Genomic DNA, 18,742 nt, shown 5'->3' with positions numbered 1-18,742 from the left:
TTAGAATGGAACCTCTGGCGTGGTAAGGCAGCAACTCTACTGCGGTACCACTGTGCCTCCCTGAATTTGGATTACAAGTTTAATTTAGTTTACAAGTTGTTGGGAATGTTCTTCTTCCTATGTTTTGATGTAAAATATGACAATCAAAGTGAAAGCCCTGGTGCTTAATTTATTATTTTCACGAGACAGCAACCATTTGTAGCTTGTTTAAGAAGGAACTGCAGATGCTGGAAAATCGAAGGTAGACAAAAATGCTTGGAGAAACTCAGCGGGTGAGGCAGCATCTATGGCGTGAAGGAAATAGGCAATGTTTCGGGCCGAAATCCTTCTTCAGACTGCTCACTGTTTTGCTAATTACCTAAATCATGCTATTGTGCAAATAGATACAAAGCCATATGAGTAATGTCCTATAAAAGTATGATGGTCAGACACATAATGTATGAGAGTGATTACCTTCAGAGAAACATAATATGTCTTACAGCAGCACTACATTTTTGACAGTGAAGTCTCAAGAACATTGGTGGCCTTTGATTTATGACTAAGTGGCTCAATTGGCCCAATGGGAACTTTGCACTGATGTTGTCACATTTTATTAATTGAGCGATGGAATGCGGGTGCAGGTAAGCCCAGCATTTACTAGTGATGTTACACATGTACTTACCTTCAGCAGCGCTGCAGTTCTGACAATCATGTCATAAGAGCATCTAAATCATCTATATTTTGTGTTATTGTCTACCCATAGTCAATATTTTTATACTAAATATCAGTTTTAGTCCCATGTATTGTGCAAAAAAATTAAAATTTTGATTATATTGAGCAGATGTTTCTAAATTAATTTATGGGAATTAAACATCAAATTCCTTCCATCTGACATATAAAGTCATGACTGAGATTTAAAAATCATGTTATATTGTGAATTCTTGTGTGAATGGGATTAGTTTGTTATTTGGATACTTAGGCTATATCCTTTTCTTAAGAAATGGAATCTACAGGACATTCTTAATGGGAAAGTAGTGGGCAGGAAGGCATGTCATGCGTGGTTTGAAGAGCAAAAACCTGTAGTTTACAATGCCAAAATTGAAAAGTTGAGGAAAAACAAGGTGTACAGACTTGCTTATTGATTCCAATCTGAGGAGTATGATGATGCTACTGATTATGATATGCCAATGTACCAGCTAGCAACTGATCTTCTCCATAAAGACTTGGTATATTGCTAGAAATTGTAATTTATTTACCTATCTGTTACAGACTTACAGCATATAATATAATAATATTAAAGTTCTGATCTTGAGAATATCACATTTTTGAATTTTCAAGGCAGTCTGGGTGCTTATTATTATTCCGTCACAACGGTCAATTTTGTGATTGACTACAATTAAGTAATTAACTAATTATATGCTTTAATTTCAGGTCATCCAAGTAAGATGGTTTATGTTTGTTTCAGAATGCTTCAATCTATAATAACTGAAACTTTCATTCAGTTCTCTTAATTGTTAAGAAAGTTATGGGCTTTTGACTGTCCTCGATCACAGCTTTTGTGTTAAGTCAATGGAAAAGCAATAGGGAACAAGATGCTAATTTCCGAGTATGAAAATGGCCATAACATTTTTAATACTGAAGATATGAAAGTGAATTAGTTGTTAAATTAAACTTATTTTTATGCTTTATCTGATGGGATAAAATGCAGACTTGATTTTTAAAATCTCAAAATGTTGTAGCATTGCTACATTTACAGTAATGACCATCAGTGGTTGAGAAGACAATGGTGAACATCTATTTTCAACATTAGCAGTCCATATGGTGAAGGTACTTTTACAGTGCTCCAGAGGTAAGATGTTCCAGATTTGATTCGGCAACAATGAATTCACAGTAATATATTTCCAAGCTAGGGTGATGTATGACTTGGAGGGAAGTCTATTTGCATGTTTCTGTCCTCTGGACAATTGGGGGCCTGGGTTTTTTGTGTGCGCAATCAAAGAAGGCTTACAAGTATGTTAGAATTCATTTTTAGGTAGCCCTTACTGCAGCCATTGATGAAGTACGATGGATGTTTAGGTTGTGGGGTGAAGGGCCTATCAGTTACGTTACATTGTTGTCAGTAGTGCTGGACCAAAGATCTTAGAGCAGAGTGCTCTGCTCTAAGATCTTTGTGCTGGACCTCTTGGGTGCTGTTGGCGCTGCACTCGTCTGGGGAACCACAGGGTATTCCATTTGATTTGTGCTTTACAATTAGTGAGATGAGATGAATTATCACTGCCGGATAACCAGTGCTTTGCGTGCCCTTGTAGCTATGGTGTTTTTATGACTACTCTTGTGGAGTTGTTGATCAATTGTAACCCACGAGATATTAATACCAGAGGATAGAGAGGTCTGCTCAGCAAAAGTACTGTCAAGGGGAGACAAATTTTCTGAATGGGTTAATTAGTGTCTGTATGAAACATATATATTCAGCTACATGTCCAAATCACCCAGGTATTTCTCCAGGCTGGGGTAGATTGCTTCTGTACTGGGGAGTTGCAAATGGGAAAGTAGAGCAACACATCGTAAATTCATAAGTTCATGTCATAGGTGAAGAAACAGGCCATTTGGCCCATCCATCATTCAATCACGGCTGATCTATCTTTCCCTCTCAACCCCATTCTCCTGCCTTCTCCCCATAACGCTTGACATCCTTACTAATCAATTGTTTGTTAATCCCCGCCTTAAAAATCCCCAATGACGGCCTCCACTGTTAAATTGTTCATTCGTGGTAAACAAATTGTTGTAATCTGGAAACATCAGTGATATAATTGTTAATATTAATGATGTTAGCTTCGCAGAACTACACCATTCATAATGTTAAAGGTGTCTTAAAGAGCATTCAAATTTTGAACGAGGGAAAAGCGTGAAATTGGAGACACAAGGAGCTGCAGATGCAGCTAGAACCTTAAGCAAAACACAAAATGGTGGAGTAACGTGACGTCTTTCAGTTCTGGATGCCTATTAACCAACATCAAAAAATATTTTCCTCTCTTATTTCACAAGCACTGAAGAAGGGTCCTAACCAAAACGTTCCCCAGAGATACTGCCTGACTTGCTGAGCTACTCCAGCATTTTGCATTCCAAACTGTTTATTACAATCTGTGGCAAAGTAAAGGATGCTTTGTATTCGCATAATTGATCTGACATTTCTGTTTGTTATTTTAATCCTAAATTTGCATGAATGCTACTTAAAATATACCCTTTTAAACCATTATGGAGTATCATAGGAATGCAGCCATAATAACTAAGAAGCTAACTGTTATAAATCCTACAGGATGTGGAAGTGCAGTGAGCTCCTAAACTAAGTGAATGATTTACAGATGAATACAATATTTAGGAAAGGTTTCACAGTCTGGATATGGATTTAGTCTGTAGAAAATAAATTCTTATATCCACCAAGTGTCAGTCACAGAAATAACTTTTCCATAAAATAATTCTGCAGTGAAGAAATAGCCTAACTTTTAATTCTTATCTTTTGATAACTTTGAATGTGAACTGTCATATATGTGAAATAAAACTAGTTTCTGTTGCGGGGTGATCCATATCCACCCCATCCACTGTACCTGTGCCTGTCTAAAAGCTTCTTAAAAGTCACTTATATCCTACTATCGTATCTGCCACTACTTAGTTAATGGTACACAGATCTCTTTCCTCCTCAATAGCAGATCTGCTTGTTCTTTCACAGAGATCTCATACTCTGTTCAATCTGCAGTGCCAAGCCAAATATCCAAAATCAATACATTTTCAACAAACTGTAACAGTAATGCCCCTGTCCCACTTAGGAAACCTGAACAGAAACCTCTGGAGACTTTGTGCCCCACCCAAGGTTTCCGTACGGTTCTCGGAGGTTTTTGTCAGTCTCCCTACCTGCTTCCACTACCTGCAACCTCCGACAATCACCTGCAACCTCCGGGAACCGCACGGAAACCTTGGGTGGGGCGCAAAGTCTCCAGAGGTTTCCGTTCAGGTTTCCTAAGTGGGACAGGGGCATAATGGTATCATAATCTAAATTCTTCCCACAAACTAGCATATTACAAGATACCAGAAGTCAAAAACTGGACAATATGAAGCTGCTTTTGAAATTTTAAATGCAATTACGGTCATATATGCTTTCAATAATAACTATATTAGAAGGGTAGGTAGATTGTAATGAATAAACTGAGTAGATACTGTAAATCCATAAGATTGCAAGTAATTCATTTTTGCCTGTATCATGAACGAGTAATAGGGCTGGTTCACATTCATAATTTATTTCCATAATCCATTGCAAACCTTTTGTGCCTTTCTCTATATCTATATACTTGATATTACTAATTTTGTATGGCATTGTGATTTTACCAGGAATAATTTATATTGTCAGTTTCAAAGCAATCTGTTTGTTGAATGACCTTTGCAGCTGATAAATTGTGCTTCTTTGCACAACTTTCAATCAAAATGTTTTAATTAAATTCAAACTCAGCAGTATAACAATACAATGACTGTGCTTTGCCAGTTACTTAACCTTCCTCACCACCTTATACTTTCTGGCAGTTACTATTTAATTTCTTGGTGCGATTCCCATTCCAAATTACATCTTGCTCTCGTCTATTCCTCTGATAATTTACGGTCAAGCATGCCACCATATTCCATCCTCCTTTAAAACCTTTGTTATGCTACTGTGCACTACATATTTCACATTTTCAACCCCCACCCTGAGTTTTTTTCTTACAGGCATCTTTCTTCCCTTTCCTCCCACTGCATCCGCACTAATGGATTTTCTTTCCCAGTGGTGTTGCAGCCTGAAGACTGCAACAACCAGGTTCAGGAATAGCTACTTCCCCACAGCCATCAGGCTATTAAACCTGGCTCAGGGGGGTATTCTGGTGCGTTAGTATGGGTGTTGCGGGCCAAAGGTATTGGTTTCCAGAGGGCTAGTATAGACATTGTGGGCCAAATGGATTCTTGGGCTGGCATCCAACTGTTGCAATGATTTTAAAAGCCAAGCCAAGGCAAATAATTGAGCTGCAACCACCTGACAACCAAAATTCATTTTGTGAACACAAACTTGTTAAAAAGGAGAGGGAAACAATTGAGCTGCAGCCACCTGACAACCAAAATTCACTTTATGAACATAAACTTTTTAAAAAGGCGAGGCAAACAATTGGGCTGCAGCCACTTTACAGCCGCATCGAGGGGACTCCCCGTGGAGTAGACGTGCGTTCAGTGTTATTCCTGTGCTCTCAATCAATGATACAGACAGTTCTGACCATTTTTGTGCATTTCTCTCTGCCAAAATGATCATTTGCTTCTGCATCTCTCAGTGTCACCCTTTATCCTGATCTCAACTCAGTTATTGTCAAAATATTCATTCCTGCCTCAGTCACCTTCAGATATTTGAATCATCTCATGCATAGTATCACCTTTAACTTTAATTCTTCCGTTCACTCCCAATCTGATCTCATCATTCTCCTGCATTATTCCAGTAAGGCTCAAAGTAGTGTGTGGAAAGAAACTGGTTTATGCTGAGGATAGACACAAAATGCTGGAGTAACTCAGTGGGTCAGGCAGCATGACTGGAGACAAAGGATGGTGACATGTTGGGTCGGGTCCCTTCTTCAGACCCAGCTCCAGCACTTTGTGCTCAAGGCTCTCAAGGATCAGCACCTCAGAACATTATGATCTCCTCAACTCAATGCTGAATGCACCAATTTCATATAATCCTCAATTCTGCCATTTTAATTTTGGATTACATTATCATTGAATCTTGCCTGTTTGGAATATCATCTTCCACCTTCCCTTCTGTTCTCTTCTCGTTACCCAATTTCAGTTTTGATGAAAGTTCATTGGTCTTAAACTTTCGCTCTGCCTTTTCTATAGAAATGTGGTTCTAAGTCGCTTGCGATGTTATGACTGCGACTTGGAACCATTGTAATGTAATGGTTTATAATGTAAGGTTAGGTACTGGTCAGTACAGGTACGCCATTCCGTAACACTAGTGGGAAGAGGGCTGGGAGCGTGTAACAATGGTAAGGATGGAGTATTGGTTTTCCTCTGTGGAACTCTGGCATCAAACAAAGGTGGTTACAGGGCTGTTGCTGTGTACAAGTGGGGTACAGTCTGTAACTGCAGGTCTGTCATTACATAACAGTGGGACACAATACTGTTGAGTATAGGTCAGTCTTAGATTAACGTAGTTTTTAGTTTAGTTTAGAGATACAACATGGAATCAGCCCCTTTGGCCCACAAAGTCCATGTCGACCAGCACCTGTTCATAGTTTCATGTTATTAAAGAGAGTACATGGACAATGGGCTTCATTTTATATTAAGTGATTGATTTCATACATTTGGATTAGAAACATTGGATTTTTAAAATCTTTTTAGGGATTTCTGTTTTCAGAAAGAACATTAAACATGCAACAGTACAGACAAGAAACAGGCCATCTCTTTGGCCCAAGATCTCTGTGCCAAACACAATGACAAATTTAACCAATCCCTTCTGCCTGCACAAGATCCATAGCCCTACATTCCCTGCATATCCATGTGCTAATCTAAAAGCCCATTAAATGCCTCTGTCGTATCTGCTTCCATCACCATCCCGGGCCGTGCATTCCAGCTACCCACCACTCTCTGCATGAAGAAAATGCCCCACACATCTTATTTAAAGTTCTCCACATTGTGTCCCTTAAGATCATACCTTCCCTATGTTAACTGCATCATTTTAAATTGTATGTAAAAAGACTACAATATAAAGCATGTGCTTTTAGCAAAATGAAATTCAATGTGGTGTTTAAGAATGTCTAAAAAAGGTTTTTTAAATTGCTTGAGGATTGACAAGAGCAGGCCAGTGGACGTTGTCTACAATGACTCCAACAAGGTCTTTGATGGGTGTGGAAGGTTAGATCACATGGGATCCAGGAGGAGTTGGCCATTTGGATACAATATTGGCTTGGTGGTACATGTCACAGGGTGGGGCAGTGAAAGGTTGCTTTTCATAGTTGAAGCCTGTGACCAGCTGTGTGCCTCGGGGGCTGTGATAGGTTCACTGTTATTCATTCTACATATTATCATGATTGAAAGATTTCAGAACTTTTTTAAACTATATATTTCAGCAGCAGATTCCAGAATGAGGGATATAAACTTTAGTAATTCAAGATACCTAAATTAACTGTTGATGGTTAGTCCATTTAAAATATGAATGCTGAGACTTACATATTTTTGTTAGGGCAAAGAGGTGGATAGTGTTATACATCAACCGCGACCTAATTAAACTGGTAGAACAGGCTCTGAATAATTTGGTTCTGTTCCCGCAAGTTACGGTTATACGATAAAAAACAATAACTTACGGGAACCAAACTTAATTATTCAGAACCTGTTCTATCAGTATGTTAGACTAATTACATCAACTAAACTTTACAAAGCCACAAAATACCAAGAAGACAAACTTCTCAGTACCTGCTCCAAACTAAAGCAATACAACACCATGTAACCTAAAACACATCTCTATTCCTGCAGAAAAATAAAATTCTGACTTTAGATCTTAGTGGAATTTAAAGCAATTCATGGTGGATCCAGCATCACAGAAATGCTAAACCTTTCAACCGAAACACCAACATATTTAAATTGTTCATTATATTTATAAATTCTGCAAATATTTATAAATTATAGACTGGATAAATGGCAGCTTTATCCCGGAGGGTAGGCGGACCTTATAGAGGTATGTATAATTATGGGGCATAAATAAGAGAGTCAAACTAGAGGACATAGAGTCCAGGTGAGAGGGGAAAAAAAATGTAATGGAGAGTTGAGGGGCAACTTTTTCCACACAGAGGTGGTGTCGATGTGAAACAAGCTTCAAGGAGAAGTGGCAGAAATGGGTACAATTACAGCATTTGAAAGACAGATACATTTGGACAGATACATGGATAGAAAATATTTAGAGAGATATGGGCTAAATGCAAGCAAATATGACTATCTTGGGTAGGCAACAGTCAGCATGGACAAGTTGTGCCAAAGGGTCTATTTCAACACTTTATAACTCTGCAACTGTAAGGCATTCAACTAGGTTCCATACAAACATCTTCATACAAATAGGACTTTTTTGGAATTGAAGACAAGCTACTAACTTGAAGCAGGGAATGGATATGCACCAACTGAATTAGGATTTATATTGTGACTTCTGTTTTTTTCCTACATTTGCTTATTTGTTAGATGATGGAACAGAGATCTGTAAATCTGCGTAGGGCAGGACAGAAAGTACACAATGGAAACTCATGGGCTAAATGGGAGGGCAAAGCTGTTGCAGTTGTTGCAGAAACCAGAATGAGGGATATAAACTTTGGTAATTCAAGATACCAAAATTAACTGTCGATGGTTAATCCATTTGAAATATTAATGCCGAGACTTAAGGGCCTGTCCAACATGGGCGTTAATTGCGCGTCAGTTACACGACAGGACAGGCCGCGTGAAAATCGTCTAGTAGTACGACAGTTGCGCGCTTTGCTCTTGAGGGCCCTGCTTCTTTTGGGAGCCATTGCGATGTTGTTTGTACTGTACTGTTATTTTAGTCCGATCTCCGTGGCAAGGATTTTCCCAGTGAAAAATTTTCAAAACACGGCGTGCTTTATACCCGGGTGATCACGTGGTGCAGCGCTCAAATGACGCGCCGACGGCGTACGCGGCGATGCATGGTTACGGACATTGACGTAAGGTAACGCATAATGAATTAGCATAGGCAATGATCGCGCGTCACCGTGCGTAACCATGCGTCACCACGCGCTACACGTACGCCGTACGCCATCAGTACGTAGCGTGCGCAAGGGATACGTCACGCAGGTGGAGCACGAGGATTTTGTACATTCCAAAATCCTGGGGCGATAGGGAAGCAACGTGCGTTACCGCACGTCGTTGCATACGCCACCACGCATCACCACGCGCCACGCCACGATGCAACAACCAATTTTTAGGATGTCGCGTAAATCACACGCAAATGTCGCCCAAGTGGGACAGGCCCTTTACGTATTTTTCTTAGGGCAAAGAGGTGGATGGCGTTATACATTAAACGTGACATTTTAAACGTGACCTGGTAGAACAGGCTCTGAATAATTAAGTTATGTTCCCGTAAGTTACTGTTATACCATTAAAAACAGTAACTTACGGGAACCAAACTAAATTATTCAGAACCTGTTCTATCAGTATGTAAGGTCAACACGTTGAGTAGATTTAGCAGCATGGAAGAGACTAGTAATTATATTACCGAAACATTGCAAAGCCTCAAGATACCAAGAAGAAAAACTTCTCAGTAGCTGCTCCAAACTAAAGCAGCACAACGCCATGCAACCTAAAACACATCTTTATTCTTGCAGAAAAATACATTTCTGACTTTAGCTCTTCGTTTAATTTAAAGAAATTCATGGTGGACATCACAAAAATGCCAAACCTTTCAACCGAAACAGCAAAATATTAAATTTGTACATAATTATAAATTCTGCAACACCTAGAGAGTAACAAATATTCACTATATATATCAGCAGCAGATTTTCAAGATACCTAAATTAACTGTTGATGGTTAGTTCATTTAAAATATTAATGCTGAGATTTACGTATTTTTGTTAGAGCAAAGAGGTGGATGGCGTTTTAAATTAAACGTGACCTAATTAAACTGGTAGAACAGGCTAATTTGGTTCTGTTCCTATAAGTTACTGTTATATGATAAAAAACAGTAACTTACGGGAACCAAACTAAATTATTCAGAACCTGTTCTACCATTAAGTAAGACTAATTACATCAACAAAACATTCAGATTTACTCAAAGTGCTGGAGTAACTCCATGGGCCAGGCAGCATCTTAATAGACTATTATCTGAATGGTGGCCGATTAGGAAAGGGGGAGATGCAACGAGACCTCTGTGTCATGGTACACCAGTCATTAAAAGTAGGCATGCAGGTACAGCAGGCAGTGAAGAAGGCGAATGGTTTGTTAGCATTCATAGCAAAAGGATTTGACTATAGGAGCAGGGAGGTTCTACTGCAGTTGTACATGGTCTTGGTGAGACCACACCTGGAGTATTGCGTACAGTTTTGGTCTCCTAATCTGAGGAAAGGCATTCTTGCCATAGAGGGAGTACAGAGAAGGTTCACCAGACTGATTCCTGGGATGTCAGGATTTTCATATGAAGAAAGACTGGATAGACTCGGTTTGTACTTGCTAGAATTTAGAAGATTGAGGGGGGATCTTATAGAAACTTACAAAATTCTTAAGGGGTTGAGCAGGCTAGATGCAGGAAGATTGTTCCTGATGTTGGGGAAGTCCAGAACAAGGGGTCACAGTTTAAGGATAAGGGGGAAATCTTTTAGGACCGAGATGAGGAAAACATTTTTCACACAGAGAGTGGTGAATCTCTGGAATTCTCTGCCACAGAAGGTAGTTGAGGCCAGTTCATTGGCTATATTTAAGAGGGAGTTAGATGTGGCCTAAGGGATCAGGGGGTATGGAGAGAAGGCAGGTACAGGATACTGAGTTGGATGATCAGCCATGATCATATTCAATCAATCAATCAATCAACCTTTATTGTCATCTTGCAAGCAACAGTTGTACAGTGCAAAATGAAAAGACGTTTCCCAGTGAATAGCGGAGCATCGCACATGAAATTTAAAACACTTCACACATAATAACACTAAAAAAAACAATCCAGTCTCTGATGGAACAGTATAAATAGTTAAAATTCAATATTGAATGGCGGTGCAGGTTTGAAGGGCCGAATGGCCTACTCCTGCACCTATTTACTATGTTTCTATGTTTCTATCGCTTAAGAACATGGATAAGTGAAATTTTGGGTCAGGACCCTTCTTCAGATTGATTGTATTAGAGAGAAGAAAGTTGGAAGAGCAGTGCAGGTGGGACAAGGCTTAGCAAGTGATAAGTAGATACAGGTGAAGCGGGGATTTGATTGCCAGATGGTTGGACAAAGACCAGGGACGATTGGCACATGGTGGAGTGTGTAGAATGCAGTAAACAGAGGAACAATATTGGAAGAAGAGGTGGATGGATTGCAGGTACCTTAGATCCTGGTTGGGCCCATCTGAGAGGTCTGGAAAACAGAGCCGGACTCTTCTCCTGCCATGCATCAATCATCTGACATTTTTCTGGAATGCTTGATCCTGCCATAAAAATGTCAAATGAGCCAAGGTAAAGGAAGGTTGTATGGGATAGTAATGGAATTAACGGATATTGGGTAGGGGGAAAGCTGAGTGAAGGTCAAAGGTCAACCATGATTTCATTGAGCAGGCAGAAGAGTTAAATAGCCCACTCTTGTTTTAACTTTTCATGTTCTAATGATCTTACATTGCAAAATACACATGTAACCTATGACCTAGATTTGTAGTACATAACAAAAGTTTGCAGATCGTGAAAATAGCCAGATAAATACACTACGTGCTAGAGCAATTAAAGGGCCAGGCATCATCTCTGCCGACTCACATTATCCAGAGATGCTGCCTGAGTTTCTCCAGTATTTTTGTGTACCTTCGATTTTCCAGCATCTGCAGTTCCTTCTTAAACAACATGCTGCCTGATCCGTTGGGTTACTCCTGTCTCCAGCACTTTGTGTCTTTTTTGTAAACCGGCAAGTACAGTTCTTTGTGTCTATGAAAACGTGCCTGTTTGTTTTGTCAAAACTAGCTTTTAATATGTCTATTTTGTATTGCTTCATTTCATACCTCACTGATTGAAGTGGGACCAAACCTTCTCTCGAATTAGGAAGTTGAGTATTGAGTGCTCAACACCCAGGCCAGAGCCACTTCAAAGACAACCTGCAGCTGGTGTTATCTCTCAGATTATCTGATAAATCTTGAGCTGCTCACACAGAAGATCCCATGAGACTATTTAAAGATAAGTAGGAGTTCTTCCTGATGTGCTGGAATATATTTATTCCCCTCAAAATACCTCCAGATCAGACTGTGATATTTTATCTCATCCTTTTTGGAGTTCATTATGCATACACTAGTTGTCACATTTACCAAAACATTGTCCAAGCTTCAAAAATAATCTGTTTTAAAACATTTTTTAGAGCAACAGGTAAGCTATCTATACAAATGTAAATGAATTATTTCCCATCACAGTGAGAAATACATTTGGAGTAATAGGATGGGAAAGAAATATTAAAGAGAGCAGTTGCATAAATAAACCAGAGCGCTCAGCTGTCATACACCATAAATCGTGCCTTGGACAGATTGCACTTATCTAAACTCAGAAATTACATTACTTATTTACATATAATAAGCATATGAATGCTTATTGGGTGCTTATATGCAGCCTGCTCATTTTGTGACTGATCAAAATATGGTTGCAAAAAGCTATGCTTAGGATCATTTCAAAAGGATAATTATTTAAAACCAGATCTGTTCTAAATCTGCAGACAAATTTATTCAAAGTGTTCAAGTTACTAGATTCACCCAAAGCACATTAATTTTGCTATAGGGTGATTTCACGAAAGGTCACTGGAGCGTAGATCCGCACCCACGTGACCGAAAATCTCAAGTGGAGGACATGCTATACATCCGGTACATGTTAGTGAATGGGAAAACACGCACTTTCCCACCCGTTAAAAACATCGAAAACGGCCAGTTTTTGAGCTGCAATTTACTGTGCCAGTCGGGGTGACCGTGAGGCACAGCTACCTAGATTTTCAGTCCAAAAAAAAGATAGAAACTAAGGTAAATTAAACAGGGAGCTGAAGGTGCCAATCCAGCGGAAGTGAACAGCGGACATTTGCCGTGGAGATTTAAAGATCCAAAATATCGGGAATTATTGCGTTTGCTCACTGCATTTCTTCAATAAAGATAAAAAAGTCAATAATGCCTTACTTTTGATGAAATGCAGCGAGCAAACGCGATAATTCCCGATATTTTGGATCATTAAATCTCCACGGCAAATGTCCGATAAGCATTTCCGCTGGATTTGCACCTTCAGCTCCCTCTTTAATTTACCTTAGTTTCTATCTTTTTTTTGGACTGTAAATTTAGGTAGCTGTGCCTCACGGGCACAGCAAATTGCAGCTCAAAAACTGGCCGTTTTCGATGTTTTTAACGGGTGGGAAAGTGCGTGTTTTCCCATTCACTAACATGTACCGGATGTATAGCATGTCCTCCACTTGAGATTTTCGGTCACGTGGGTGCGGATCTACGCTCCAGTGACCTTTCGTGAAATCACCCTATTCGAGATCTTCCATGGAGCCCAAACAACATGTTCATGAAAGCTGCACCTTTTTGTTTCTTTGTAGAAAAGGATGCACCAAATGGACAAAAATTAGAATTATCAATAGTATCTCACTTAAAATATATATTTTTAGTTATTTCTTTGGATCTGGCCATTGCTGGACTGGGAACCCGCCCGAAGGCTTGTCGGTCAGCGGGACCAGGAAGTCACCCGAATCGCGGTCAGCGGGAACCCACGCGAAGGCTGGTCGGTCGGTGCAACCGGGAGGGAGCTGGAGACATTGGACGCGAGAAGCAAGGATCAGTAGGAGGGTGAACCGAGGTAATGCCCCCAGCCCCTTAAGGTAGGCTGCAGGAGACATCCCGATCCCAGGGACACCAAGATGGCCATGTGAGGAGAGGGGTGGGACATCAGTTCGCGGGAATTGCTCCAGTACATCGAGCGCATGGGCCGACCGGTCTTTGGACTGGGAATAATGGTGCCAAAAATGGTGCCGCCTGCATGTGTAAAATAAACAAAATGAATTTCACTGTCAAGTCAAGTCAAGTTTATTCGTCACATACACATACGAGATGTGCAGTGAAATGAATAGTGGCAATGCTCGCGGACTTTGTGCAAAAAGACACACAAACAAACAACCAAACAAACTACAAACAGAATCACATATTCATTTACATATTAAACATTGTGGGCGGAAGGAAAAAGGGAAAAAAACAGCAATTTTTTAAAAAAGCAGTAGAGTGGTACAGTAAAGTTAGTCCCTGGTGAGATAGGAGTTTACAGTCCTAATGTCCTCTGGCATTATGCATATGTGACAAATAAAGCACTATTGATTGATTATGTTCATATCAATATGGGTTTCACATAATTGAAGGTCAGTATAACCATAAAGATGCTGTAATCAGTCATTGGCAGTCAGAGACCCCTGAACAAAGTATCTAAACAAATCTCCTTAGATGACAAGATTTGACTCAAGTCATAGGCTCGTAACATCGATGCAAAGGTTCTAATACCACTGACAATCTTTCAACTTCACAATTAAACTACGCCCTTTATTTGCCAGTGGTTATATATTGTATTCCTGGCATGCTGGTCTTATATAAACACCTTACTATTTGATTCCTAACTATTTATATCTCGCCCTTCCCCCGCTCGATCTACATTTGTAGTATTTATGTCTAAAATATTGAAGCAATAGGTTGGCTGCTGGAGCTGTTTTTTCCCCCAATATCCAAATCATGCCTTAGCAAACAAAACCACTAAAGCGATTTGTTAATTGTTTGAGAGCCTTTGTGGACACATATAAGTTTTGCTTCTTATATATATATATATATATATACAACTCCAGGACTGCTTTGATCGCACCGACTGGGACCTGTTTGAACAACAGGCAACCAGTGGTACAGAGGTAGACTTGGAGGAGTACACATCCACTGTGCTCTCCTACATCAACTGCTGTGTGGAGACTGTCACAGTGGACAAGCAAATAAAGATGTTCCCAAACCGGAAACCCTGGATGAACAAGGTGGTTCAGGATCTGCTAAGGGCACGCAACAATGCCTTTAAATCCAGTGACACTTCTGCCTACAGTGCGGCCAGGTCGAACCTGAACAAAGGCATAAAAAGGGCCAAAGACATCCACAGGCAAAGGGTAGAAGACCACTTCAATACCGCGGACACCAGAAGCATGTGGCAGGGTGTCAGGGACATCACTGACTACAAGAGCAGCCCCGCCTGCCCCCACGGTGATATCACACTGGTCAACGAACTAAACACCTTCTTTGCCGGCATCGAAACTGGCAACACCACTAGGAGTGGAATAACCCCAGCCATGGTGGAGGGACAGGCCTTAACACTGAGCACTCAGGAGGTACAGTGCGCTCTGCGTAGGATCAATCCACGCAAGGCTGCAGGCCCGGATGGAGTCCAGGGAAGGGTACTAAAGGACTGCGCTGTACAGCTGGAGGAGGCATTCACGAGAATCTTCAATCTATCTCTATCTCTGGCAATGGTCCCCAAGTGCCTGAAAACAGCCACCATAGTGCCGGTGCCGAAAAAGTCTAAAGTCACCAACCTGAACGACTACCGCCCGGTTGCCCTAACTCCAATCCCAATGAAGTGCTTCGAAAGGCTGGCCCTCTCCCATATCAAATCCAGCATCCCTGCCTCACTGGACTCATCAATTTGCATACAGGGCAAATAGATCAACAGAGGATGCCATCTCTCTGGCTCTTCACACTGTCCTGACTCACCTGGACAGACAGGGCACGTACGTGAGGATGCTCTTCATTGACTATAGCTCTGCATTCAATACGGTCATCCCCACCAAGCTCACCACCAAACACCACCAGCTAGGCCTCAGCTCGCCGATATGCAATTGGATCCAGAACTTTCTAACGGAGCGACCGCAGGTAGCGAGACTGGGCCCGCACCTGCCCTCCACTATCACCCTGAGCACCGGCACACCACAGACTGTGTACTAAACCCCATGCTCTACTCCCTTTTCACTCACGACTGTGTTCCTGCATTCGACACCAACACCATCGTGAAGTTTGCAGATGACACAACAGTGATTGGGTTGATTACCAACGGTGATGAAACAAAATACAGAGCGGAGGTGCAGAACCTGGCGGACTGGTGCGCACGTAACAACTTGTCACTAAACACCTCCAAGACCAAGGAGCTGATTATTGACTTCAGGAGGTCCCATAATGGAGAATACACCCCAATCTCCATCTACGGGGAAACTGTGGAGAGAGTGTCCAGCTTTAACTTTCTGGGCACTCACATTTCAGAGGACCTCACATGGTCCACCAACACCGCTGCGCTGGTCAAGAAGGCACAGCAACGACTGTTCTTCCCGAGGACATTAAAAAAGACTGGTCTGCCCCAACAGCTGCTGACAACGTTTTACCGCTGCATCACAGAGAGCATATTAAAGTATGGCATCTCTGTGTGGTATCTCAGCTGCACGGAGGCGGAGAGGAGAGCTCTTCAGCGCGTCGTCCACAGAGCGCAGAGGATCATTGGGACAGAGCTACCAGCCTTGGAGGGCATCTTCTACACACGGTGCCTCAGGAATGCCATCAGCATCCATAAAGACTCATCACATCCCTGTAACGGTCTGTTCGAACTATTTCCCTCCGGCAGATGTTACAAGGCCTTCTACACCCGAACCTCCAGACTCAGAAACAGCTTTATTCCCAGAGCTATAGCGGCTCTGAACCGGCCCTGCTGAGTGCCCCCCATCCCCCCTGGACTGTCTCCCTCGGATGGTAACGACACACAGCTTATTTATTTATTTTACTTTTCTTTTTCATCGGTTGGAGCTGCATACTAAATCTCGTTGCACTAACGTGCAATGACAATAAAATATATTATTATTATTATTATTATAACACTGGCTATCCTTCAATCTAAAGCACTTTACGACCTCTCAAGAAAAATTTGTGGACTAGAAGCTCAGTAATTAGTTTTCAATTTAAATTGAAATTCTATAAAAACTAATGTTAAGTGGCTTTATGTTTTTAAAATTAGCCTTTTTTGGAGTCAGATTTGCTGTGTTGTGACAGCATCTTTATATGCAAATTCTTTTTTCTCAAGTAAATCCGAGTGCTCAACTTTGAATTTGAGTAACTTTCTTTATACTTACTCTTTGAACTGCAAGAAACAGAAGCAAAATATGTGCCAATTCGTTTTACCACCACCAATTCAACTGTTGAAGCTACATTCTTCCAGCAATGCACCGCATATTCCATCACTTTACTGACAACGAATGAGTGAGAAACACGATGGTCTGATTGCTCAGCAGTTTAAAAACAACTTTGAGAAACTTACCATGTCTGGCATGGTTAGCACCAAGTTGCAGTGAGTACACATGCAAATTGTACATGAGCCAATGGAGAGATATGGATTATGTGCAGGAAGAGTTGGCCTTGGCATTATATTCAGCATTGACACTGTGGGTCTATGCTCTAAACTGAGAACTCATCAAGGCCATATCTCATAACTGTCATGACATCCCTGAAGGTCAGCATGCTGTATGGTCTTTACTTCCTTATTGTACCCACATATTTGCTTTCAGTGCCTGATGATCCCTTTGCAATCAACGTTTCCTCAACCATTGCCATTTAATTAACAGTCTGCCTTCCTGCATTTCCTACCAAAGTGGATAACCACATTAACATTTGCACATTAATTATTCTAAGTACCTTTGCAGACTTTGCCATGACCAAGATCTCACTATGCGTCACCTATTAATAGCACACTACCAATAATATATTTTTAAAGAAACTCCAAAATTATTGGTATATATCCAGGTGGAGTAGGGTTTAATCCCACTGATATTTGTCTAACTCCTCAAGTAACTACCTGCCACCTGGTCTCAGAGCGAGGATAGGCACAATACTTGGAGCAATTTCCAAAGCATGCCAGCATAACCTGGAGAAATTGAACCGCTGCTCTAGATCGTCAGCAGTATCTTTATCTCCAGGTGATGCTGCCTGAGCGGAGGTTAGGCGATCCATTTCACTTTGTGTCCTCCCTCTGTCTGCATTAACTAAGTTGACCTCCCTGTGGCTAAGCATCTTGGCGAAAAGCTCCCACTCGGTCACTGACCTCTCTGTCCTGTATCCTCCATGGCCACAGCGAGCAGCACCGGAAACAAAGGAACAGCACCTCATATTCCTGGGGAGTCTGCATCCAGGGGCATGAGCCACGAATTCTACAATTTTGTCTCTCACCTGCCATCTCCTCCCCTTCGTGTGGTGTGCTAGCCTAAATCCCCTGGACAACTCAGGCTTCTCCTGATTTTCCCTTTTGTGCCCGCCCGAGTTGATTGCATTAGTCAAAAAGGGTTTCTGCCCGAAAGGTTGCTATTTCCTTCGCTCACCTAGATGCTGCTGCACCCGCTGAGTTTCTCCAGGTGAGATTTTGTGTATGCCAATATATAATCCTGGATACTAGGATTTTAATTTTGCACATTAACATTTTATGTTGGAGAAGTAGTTTATCAAAGGATGACCAAGATCCAGATGCGTCACCTATAATGGTGCCAGCCATTTTAAATTCAACTTCCTACAAAAATATCCTTGCGTATAACCAGGTGGACTGTGTTTAATCCCACTGATATTTTCTAAGTGTGCAGGAAGGAACTGTGGAAACTGGTCTACACCGAGGATAGGCACAAACTGCTGGAGCAACTCAGCGGATCATGCAGCATCTCTGGAGAAAAGGAACAGGGTGACATTTCATCACCTGTACCTTTTCTCCAGCGATGCTGCCTGACCGGCTGAGCTGCTCCAGCACTTTGTGTCAACCTTCAATATTTTCTAAGTGTTCTGTTATAACAATCCTTGGCGAAAAGCTAACACTTCCCACATATCTGATGTATTCCTGGTAAACGAGAATTTTGCACAAACAGTCTGACCCATAGCGCTGCAACCACAGGAGATCAACCACCCAATCCTACACCCCCTCTCTCATCTCCATCTTCTTCTTCTTTCGTGTGGCGTGTACAGCCTAAAGTTGC

Source organism: Leucoraja erinacea, chromosome 6, assembly GCF_028641065.1.
Source record: "Leucoraja erinacea ecotype New England chromosome 6, Leri_hhj_1, whole genome shotgun sequence".
Classification (NCBI taxonomy): Eukaryota; Metazoa; Chordata; class Chondrichthyes; order Rajiformes; family Rajidae; genus Leucoraja; species Leucoraja erinaceus.
Note: the sequence above shows the minus strand (reverse complement) of the source record.